This window comes from Buceros rhinoceros, unplaced genomic scaffold, assembly GCF_000710305.1.
Source record: "Buceros rhinoceros silvestris isolate BGI_N320 unplaced genomic scaffold, ASM71030v1 scaffold15532, whole genome shotgun sequence".
Classification (NCBI taxonomy): Eukaryota; Metazoa; Chordata; class Aves; order Bucerotiformes; family Bucerotidae; genus Buceros; species Buceros rhinoceros.
Genome location: NW_010398448.1, coordinates 335 through 9,291, shown reverse-complemented (window position 1 = coordinate 9,291; position 8,957 = coordinate 335).

Below are 8,957 nucleotides of genomic sequence, written 5' to 3'. Positions count from 1 at the left end.
TCCCTACAACATTGTTTGATTATATGATGCTGGACTGTCACTTTCAGACTGGAGTTCTATTTTCAGCTAATGTGAACCAGGGTAGCTTAGTAGATGCATCAATTCATACTACATTTGAATCTCAGTCTCTGATCTTTTTAGAGTTATTTTTAAGGTGAAATAGCCTGAAGGAGGAAAAATGATGAAGGCTAAAGAGGTTTGGAACATTTTTCAGGTGGCTTTCTCCCTAGCGAAATCGGAGCTCTCTGTATTATTTATGGGCAGAACAAGACACCTAAAAATGGGGTTCAAAGAAACCAGTGCTTTGCATGAAGTATTAAACAGGAGGAAAAGACAAAGAAATGTTCAGACTTCTGCTCTGCCATACAGGTTGTTAAGTGCATACATGGTTAGAGGAAATCACCTTCTCCCATTTCGGATTTACAGCTACACGTGACTCCTGGAATCAGTTTCATCTGTCAGCTTCATCTTTTCTTGCAAGCAGCAGAAGTGATACTCTTTTAATACATTTGAGATCCACGTTCACATATTTTTAAAACCGACTCAGGGGCAAGAAATTGCCTATCTTAAGAGAATCCTTTAACCACCAGGATCCTGAAAATTAGGAAAGACAGTCATGAAAGATTTTAATTTTGGTTTAGAATCTAAACTCAGATTATCATGTTAACTAGGCCAGGAACTCAGGTGCAATGCAATGGCTTGGTTTCTGCAGGATGTCAGACTGTGAACTTCTATGGAACAGGTACAGATCATTGAAATTTTGCAGATCACGCAGAAGTAGCCTAATCCATCTGAAGCCAATGGTGATTCTTCCCATAGCTCCAGGAAGCTTTCTACATGTCTATGTACATGTCTGTTACTCTGGCATGACAATTATTGCTGTTTTTTATACTGTGACAATAAAAATACAAAATCTGCTTATAGCAGTAAAATGTCAGTAAGTTCTGCCTAAACATTCATTATGCTTTTGTTTGGCTTCATTTTTTCCTGTGCGCGTTGACTGCTGACTTCTTCCTCTTGAAGATTTTTCTACATCAATGTCAGTCTCTAGAGATCCACTCTATGCATTCAGCACTTAAAGGAGGGAAACACAAGAAATAATTTTGGTGCTGCATGTTGCATGTTCACAAGAAAAAATGTTCAAGATCTCTCCCCTTCCTCCTGCTGCCTGAAGGACTCTCTGATAAAACTAGTGCATTTTTTTTTTTTTTAATGGGACCCATGGTGCTCTTAAAATCTAACAAGATATCTGGGTAGGCATTAACGTTTTACAAGAATCTTTTTTACACCTCCAAATTCATAGTTCTCCATCAAAGATTTTAGCCCAAAGAGCAGTTAATAAAGCTGGATGACCTCTTGCTCTAGGATTTTTTAAGTCTCTTTCAGACTAAAATTAGATTTCCTCCTTTAGGAAGAGAAACAGGCCAATGTGTGATCCTTGAACTGTCAATCTTCTGGACGTAAAGCAGGGAACTGATTTCTCTCAGAGCAGCAGAATGAAATGCTCCAAAATAATAATAATGTGGCCATACATATTTATAAGCTCATCATTATTAGTCTTTAGTATGATCGTTCCTACCTGGTATTCAATGGTAATTTTGGCCCATGGATATGTACTTTGACTTAGTTCAGTAAGATACTCTAATTTCAAATAAATCATGCTTTAAATGAGTTAACCACTAATTAACTGGCGGGTCTCAAATAATAGTCATCTATGGGGAATCATAATTGAATGCTCTAGTCATGCTTGACAGGTGTCTGTATTATGTCCAGTGCTGTTTAACATGTCAGTGGATGATCTGGGAGTACAAACAAAGCTGTTGCTGAAAAATATATGAATGGGATAACAGAGGAAAGAATAGTAAAATAATAAGAACAGATTGATGAAAGGAGAAGTTCCCTCTCCCAGATAGGCATTTTAATACACCAAATGAAACAACTTATTTCTAGGACTAAAGATGGCAGATCATGTATTTACAACAAAGGACTGTGGAAAAAACTGTGCAAATCAGTGCCTCTCTAAAAGATACAGGTGTATAGTTTGCAAGAAATTCAGTACAAACTGGAATAATGTGCTAAAAAAGAAAGAAAAGAAAGAAAAAAGAGGAGACTTGTATGATCCTTGGCTCATAAACAAGAATGAGGGGGAGGAGGGATGCAATTTTTTCTTGATATATAGTAAAATCGATCCTGTACAGTTCTGGCAGCCATATCTTAAAATAGCAATTGAAAAATTAGAGAGGATACAGAGATAGATGCCTTACCCTAAGAGACACAAAGAAGATAATATCTGTTTAATTGAACAAAAAGCGCATTGAAAAGGAAACTTGATTACAGCACCTAAAAACCCCTCATGATTTCTCTCACTCCTTGCAGTGAATGAGATGGAAATAAAAAATCACTGCTAGTTTTCCAGATCTGCCTTTCCTCAAGGCATGTGAAAGGCACATTCACATGGTCAAAAGGCAGTTGTAGCCAATCCTGTACTGTAGAATATGCCTCTAAGCCATGTCATCAGAGGGCGTGGGTAAATGCTGAAAACTCAAGGGACTTTAAATTTAAAGGTGGCAGAAATGAAAGAAACCAGTATTTAGAAGAAGGAATCAGACAAATTCAAATGGGAAGAAAGAAACTCAATTTTAAGAGGAAGGATGATTATCTGTTGACATGGTTTGCCAAGGAAAGCAGGGGAAACTTTGATGTCTGTAGGTAAAGACTGGATCTTTTTCTGAAAGAGACAATTTGGACAAATAAAATTTTGACACTAATACTGGAATAAGTGTGTGAAAATTAAAGGCCATCATTGACTTTCAAAGGTTGCAGTAGAGATCTTTGGCTTTAGATTCCAAGAAACTCTCTGGCTTTGGAAGGAGAATGCAATTTCTCATTAATATAAAGGAAAAGAAAATCACAATGTGAATGGTTAATCACTGGAACTGGCTGCTAAGAAATCAGGGAACCTCCACCCATAGACACTTACAAAACTCAGCTGGAAAATATCCTGAGCAACCTGATCTAATTTTGAAGTTAGCACCTCCTTCAGTAGGAGATTGAACTAGATGATATCCAGAGGTCCAGTCCATCATGAACTTTTTACAGTTCTGCAGTTTTCCTGATGACATTTGATGACACTTGCATTTATAAAGAATTCAGAGTCTTCAGGTGGACTCTGTCTTCTAGTGATGTCTGTTTCTATCTGTCTGAACAATGGATAGGCAGTACAAGTTTTTCCTGGATGTAATCAAAGACAAAATTACATGTAGTGAAGGCTTTTGTTAGTCATGTTAAATACCCCGTATATATTTAGGTTTATTGCATTGTTAAATGTATTTGTAAATACATTCTGCTCGAAACATTGGAGAGAACCCAAATGAAATAATTGGTAATCCAATCTAGATGTTGCTTTGCTCAAGTTCATTGTATAAACATAGTTTTTGCTCATGCACATCCATGTTCAGGCATTGGTTTAAGAACATGGCACCACCAGCTGTAAAGAGTGTGGGAAATAGATCATTAATCAGGGCAAGGTGACTTCTTTTCAAATCCTAATGTAAGTTTGAAGACTCTGAAATGACTGTCGTGCTATGGACACAGGAGAGTTCATAAGAGCATAAGCAGCTTCCCCTTCCAGCTGATGCTCTTGTGGGCGCCTTGCAGGAGAGCCCTGGCAATGCTTCTCTTGATTAACAGCTTCTGACCAGAAAACTCCTACATTTCACCCCGCAGCTCAGCTGCTGTGCCATTTGCTGCTCTGCTACCCTCGCATATCAACAAAGGAAATCTTAGATTCATTTTTTCTTCATGGGGTATTATAGGGATGTCATGGCATTGCTTCTATTCTTAAATTAGTGAGCAAAACAAAAGTGGACCAAAGGAGAGTCAAATAGTTTATCACACAGCCAAAGAAATTGTGACCTTGTCTATGCACAGTCAGAGCAGCTAATTGGGCAGGGAGGTGCTGTATTTTGTTCCTATGTCTTTAGATTTTAATCCGATACAATGTGACATAATAGTATTGATCTCAGTGCTGATTTACACTATCTGAGAATATTACCATTTATTTTTAACTTCACTAAATTCCCTATCTGCTCTAGTATTGCTGATGCAAAGAAAATTAAAATACTACAGATCAATCTAGTGTCCCAAAGTAATAATGAAACATTTATAACTGCAGCAAGAAAGGTGCACAAGAAGCTCTTTTATTCTGTCCTGCGCTTAAGAGTTAAGTGAAATTACTGAAGCATGTTCTGAATTTTATCAATTGTGACATATTTTATGCTACTGGCATAGTATATTCAACAAGTGCATTAGGAGAGTGCTTAGCACTTTGTAATTACACTCATATTTCATTTTAAGATAATTTCATGCTATTCTTTCAGAAGACATCAAATTTGGAGCTGTAGTCTTGAACCAATAGGATGTGATATTAAAACAATCAGATCTTAAATGCTCTTCCACTTCTCTAATGGAGTATAACTAAAACACAGTGTGCAACTTTCATTCAAAAACCCTCTGTAATCAGAAAGATACTATTGATTTAAGTCGCTATTAATTTAATGAAATGCTGTTCTCCTTTTTTTTGCCCTTCTTTGCTCCTCCGTCAATGAAAATATCAGGTTTACAGTCTTAGTTGTTTCAGTAAAAAAATATATATTCTACTAACAATCCTGTTACATGGATTTTGAAGGAACCAAACCATTATTATGACACACGGGTTTTGCATGTATGAGGAACTTTGTGACACAGCACTGATAGTGTGGACATGTGGTGACTCCTTCTGTTTCTTTAAATGACTGTTTCCTCTGTGAGTATGTGTTTTCTGTATTTAGCTGTGCTTTGTGCAGGGCCTGAGAAGGACTAGACGGTGCAGGTTTATCTGCATCAAATTCAGTGGGATGCCACATGTAAAGATATTGCAAAATCACAACTTCAGCAAGAAAGCAGCAAGCCTCGGTCTTAATAGGGTGGAATTTTAGAGTACAGAGGGATTGGAGCCAATTAATGCAGGGACTAGTCATGGAGAGCCATGGGAATTGTACGATGGAGGAACTGCTGGACTAGATTCTAAATAACAAAGGGAGAAGTCCTGATCTCACCAAAGGGAGGGCCTGTTCTTTATGCAAGCCTCGGGCCAATAATGCAGAAGGTGCGTAGTAGACACTGTCTTCATCTAAGGCTGCTTTCAAGCCTCGCTGCCTTGCTTCAGGGTGCACACAGGCAGCTTGTGAGCAGTGTAGCTGCAGTTTGGATGCAAAGTGTAATTCCCTGGCACTACAAAACATATACAAAGAAGTGTAAGCTTCTCACCACTTCAGCATTTTAGACCATATGCAAGGAGGCATTAGAATTAAGCTACAAGTTCTTTGCCATTTGGGAGACACAGCAGATTTATTAATAATCTGACCAGTTTTGTGAGGAAAGTCTGTGTGGTTCTGGTGACGTGGGATGAGCTTCCCTCTAGCTTGGGAGTGGCATACATGAGCCGGGAAGCCTGCCATCAAACACTGCCTCCACATTCAGGCTGCGTCTATTTGTTGTGCCATGTGAAAGATCTCTGAGTTAGCTTTTTGCACGCTATTGTACTACCAAGAAATATTTGAGACTTAGAACAAAGCTAAGTAGCTCAGGCTAAGCATCATGGAGAAAAGTTTATGCTGCCACTGATACAGCTCTAGCTGTGGGGATCTGTACACAGGCTCTGCTGGACAGAACAGAGCTACCTTTACTGCAAACAGTCACAACAAAACACCCACCAGATATGACAAGACGTGAAGCATTGAGATGGGACCTGAATAGAGACAAATATAATCTATCAGGTTTCTCAGGTGGATTAGCATATTACGTTTAAAGTATGCAATTTGACAAGTTAGGAGTACAAACTGACCTGGGGTTTGCTGCATATGTACAAGCTCTGACTCTGAGTCCTGCAGTTTGGAGTGCTATGATGAGCACCTGATGGACTGTCGTATAAAAATGTTTTGCTTTAATTAATCTGAATACTGTAAACACCAAAGGATTGATACATATTCAATATAGCTCAGGCAGTTCACCTAAACTGGGATAACAGTCCTCAGGTTATACTAGGTTCTAAATGTGCCACATATCACCATTCATGAAATATACTGTGATTTTGGGGGGATTTTTAATCAAGGGTCTCAGTAAGTTTGCTCCATGACTCATTTTTACATTCTCATAAAATACCACTTTAACAACGGTGGTTATCATGGGCTGGGAAAATTCACAGGTGAGTATGTCATGTTGTTTGGCATGAACAGTAACTAGACAGTTCCTTTATTTAAAGTAATTAATCCTGCCTGCAAGTAGTGGTATTTTCCACAGTCTGTACCATTAAGTGGAAGCCTAGTTTTGAAAATTGATGCTAGTTCTCCAGTTGCATTCTTGGCTAAGGTTGGGCATGTAACATCCCACAAGGTCATTTAAGGGAAGGAAATACCTCATGTTTCCCAACAACGTCAGTTCAGGCATGACCTGATTTTGCAATCTTTCTCACATTAGGCAATTCCCTTGCATGTCATAGGATTACTTGCAATAGCTCAGGCTACTTGCTTTGAAGGATGCTGACCTTGAATCTAAATTATCTACTCCCTAATATCCTTCACTGCAGGAGAGGAAACAATCTTTCACACAGAATTAGAAGAGGAAGATGATCTCGGAACAGCGCATGCAAATAACCTCCAACCACTTGTTTATCGAGTAAGAGGTCAGCTCCCAAGAAAAATTTACATCCACGATGTATCATTACCATTATATAATATCTATCAAAAATATTTACTGCAGTGGAAGTGTAGAACACGGGGTTAATAGCCATTGTAAATGTTCTTTGCTGAATGCCAAACCAGCCCAAAATAAAGCACTCACAGTGCATTAAACAACAGCATCTAATGGTGGAAAAGAGGGGGTCAGATAACATTATTGCTTCAAGTTCTTATTCTGTGGATGCATTTTTGGCCTTGAATCCCTCTTTACAATATAAATTACCAGCTTAAAGAGTGCTTTTAAAAGCAATCCTTTGAACGAGTGGGAAGAGCATTTAAGCAGCTCCAAGGTCCCCGTAGACCCAGTGCTGGTGGAAGCTGTCAGGGGAATGTACTAATAGCTCTCAGAAATGCACTATGATTGCCCTTCTCCTTGCTTCAGTTTTAAGTTCCTCCCTCTCAAGCATAAATGCATAGGTCAAGTCCACCTTGGCCACAGAGATCAAATATGTTCTCTGCAGCATTAACTTCGAGAGGGTTTTCATTTTTCAGACTTCTTTGAGGTTGAAATGGAACCTTTCTTTTTATTTTGTGAATTCTTTTAATAGAAATCTTTTTCTAGGAATCCTTGGAGAGGGTTATTGTATGTTACTGCTACTCTCTGGGTCAAATTTTCTCTTGCAGCGATTTAAATGGACCTTTGTCAGCCTACAGCAATAGAGGATATATTCCCATGAGTTTTACATCATGAAGTTTTATTGCTGGTGTTGATTCCTAAGGTTACCACATACCTGAAGGACTCTGGGCAGAAACCCAAGAACTTCATATGATATTAGTCCTGTTTGCTGCACATGAAACTTTGCTGATTTCAGATATCCTCACGTTTGTATTGTCTATAAAGTGAACACTACCAGCAGAGTATCTATCTCATATTACAAACACAAAGGAGAAAGGCTTACCATAATATTTTCTTGCAGAGAATTTAGCAACAAGACCCCATGCAGCTGAGCCAGATTTCTCTAATCCCCTTTCTTCTCTGTTTTCCTCCACAGACTGTTGTAGGTCAAGTGTTATTCCTACATTGACTACAATATATTAAGTGCTTACGATAAAGCTTTTTGCAATAAAGACTGTACAAACAGAAAACAATTTTGATTAACCTTACCGAATATATTTTAGATTTTGTAGTAGATTTGATATAGTAGTACTTGTGTCTGGGATTATAAATGAAATTAATTATATTAAATTATTAAATTGAATCTGCTACTAAAGCACAAGAAAAATCATGTTGTTTCAGTTAATGAAGTAACAAAGCAGTTAACCTTGTAATGAATTAATGAGTTGTGTTGGAAAGGTTTGTAAAGTAGATAATAAGGAAGTTGTGGCAGCAAGTGTCCTTGAAAGACATCCGTGAAACCATGTTTTGTAGGGCACTTGACAAGTTAATATTTGACAGCAGTGCATGTAATGACACTGTAGAATATGCATGACGTAATTGCTAGTTACCCAATAAGACCTGTTAGGTGTTGTGTAAGGTGGGCGCTCATTCAAGGGGTATGGCTTCCAAATGTGGATGTGAGTGAGCTAATTTGTCGATAAGGAAACCAACATATTTCAGGATATGGAGGAGAAGAATTTGTGGCCCTGAAAACTTTGATACCTCTCCTTCATTTGCTCCTACTAAGCCAGAGGAACTTTGTGATAACAAGCTGTTAAGATTTGCTTCTTAGAATACTTGTACATATGCTTAGAATTAGAATTTTAAAATGACAGCTTGTTGGTTTTAGCAGGAAAGAAAACAGTATTTCCTATACTAGCTCTAATGTAGCTGTTTAGAAGAATAAACGTAAGATCTATTAGTTCTATGGCCTATATTTATTTTGTTAAGGTAAGCAGTCATTATCTAATTTGAGCTAATTTTATATCAGACTGGAGACACTAGTCCTTGAATTCCTTAAATCCTTTACTGTACCACACATACCCCAATTCCAGGGAATTTTGATTGTCCCCTCTTACAAAGGGGACAATCTGCTTTTTACTTTGCTATCCCACCCATTTAATGTGTTGTCTAAGTGGACCCCCCATACAGAGAAGGGTCTATAACACTCAACTCTTTTTATCATCTCTACTTTTGAATAAATTAACACTAATTCTCTGAGTCATGTCAGTCTAAGCTCAACTTGGGTAGCAGCAATCCCTCAGTAGAAAGCGCACCTTGCTGCCCCTAGAGTGCAGGACAAT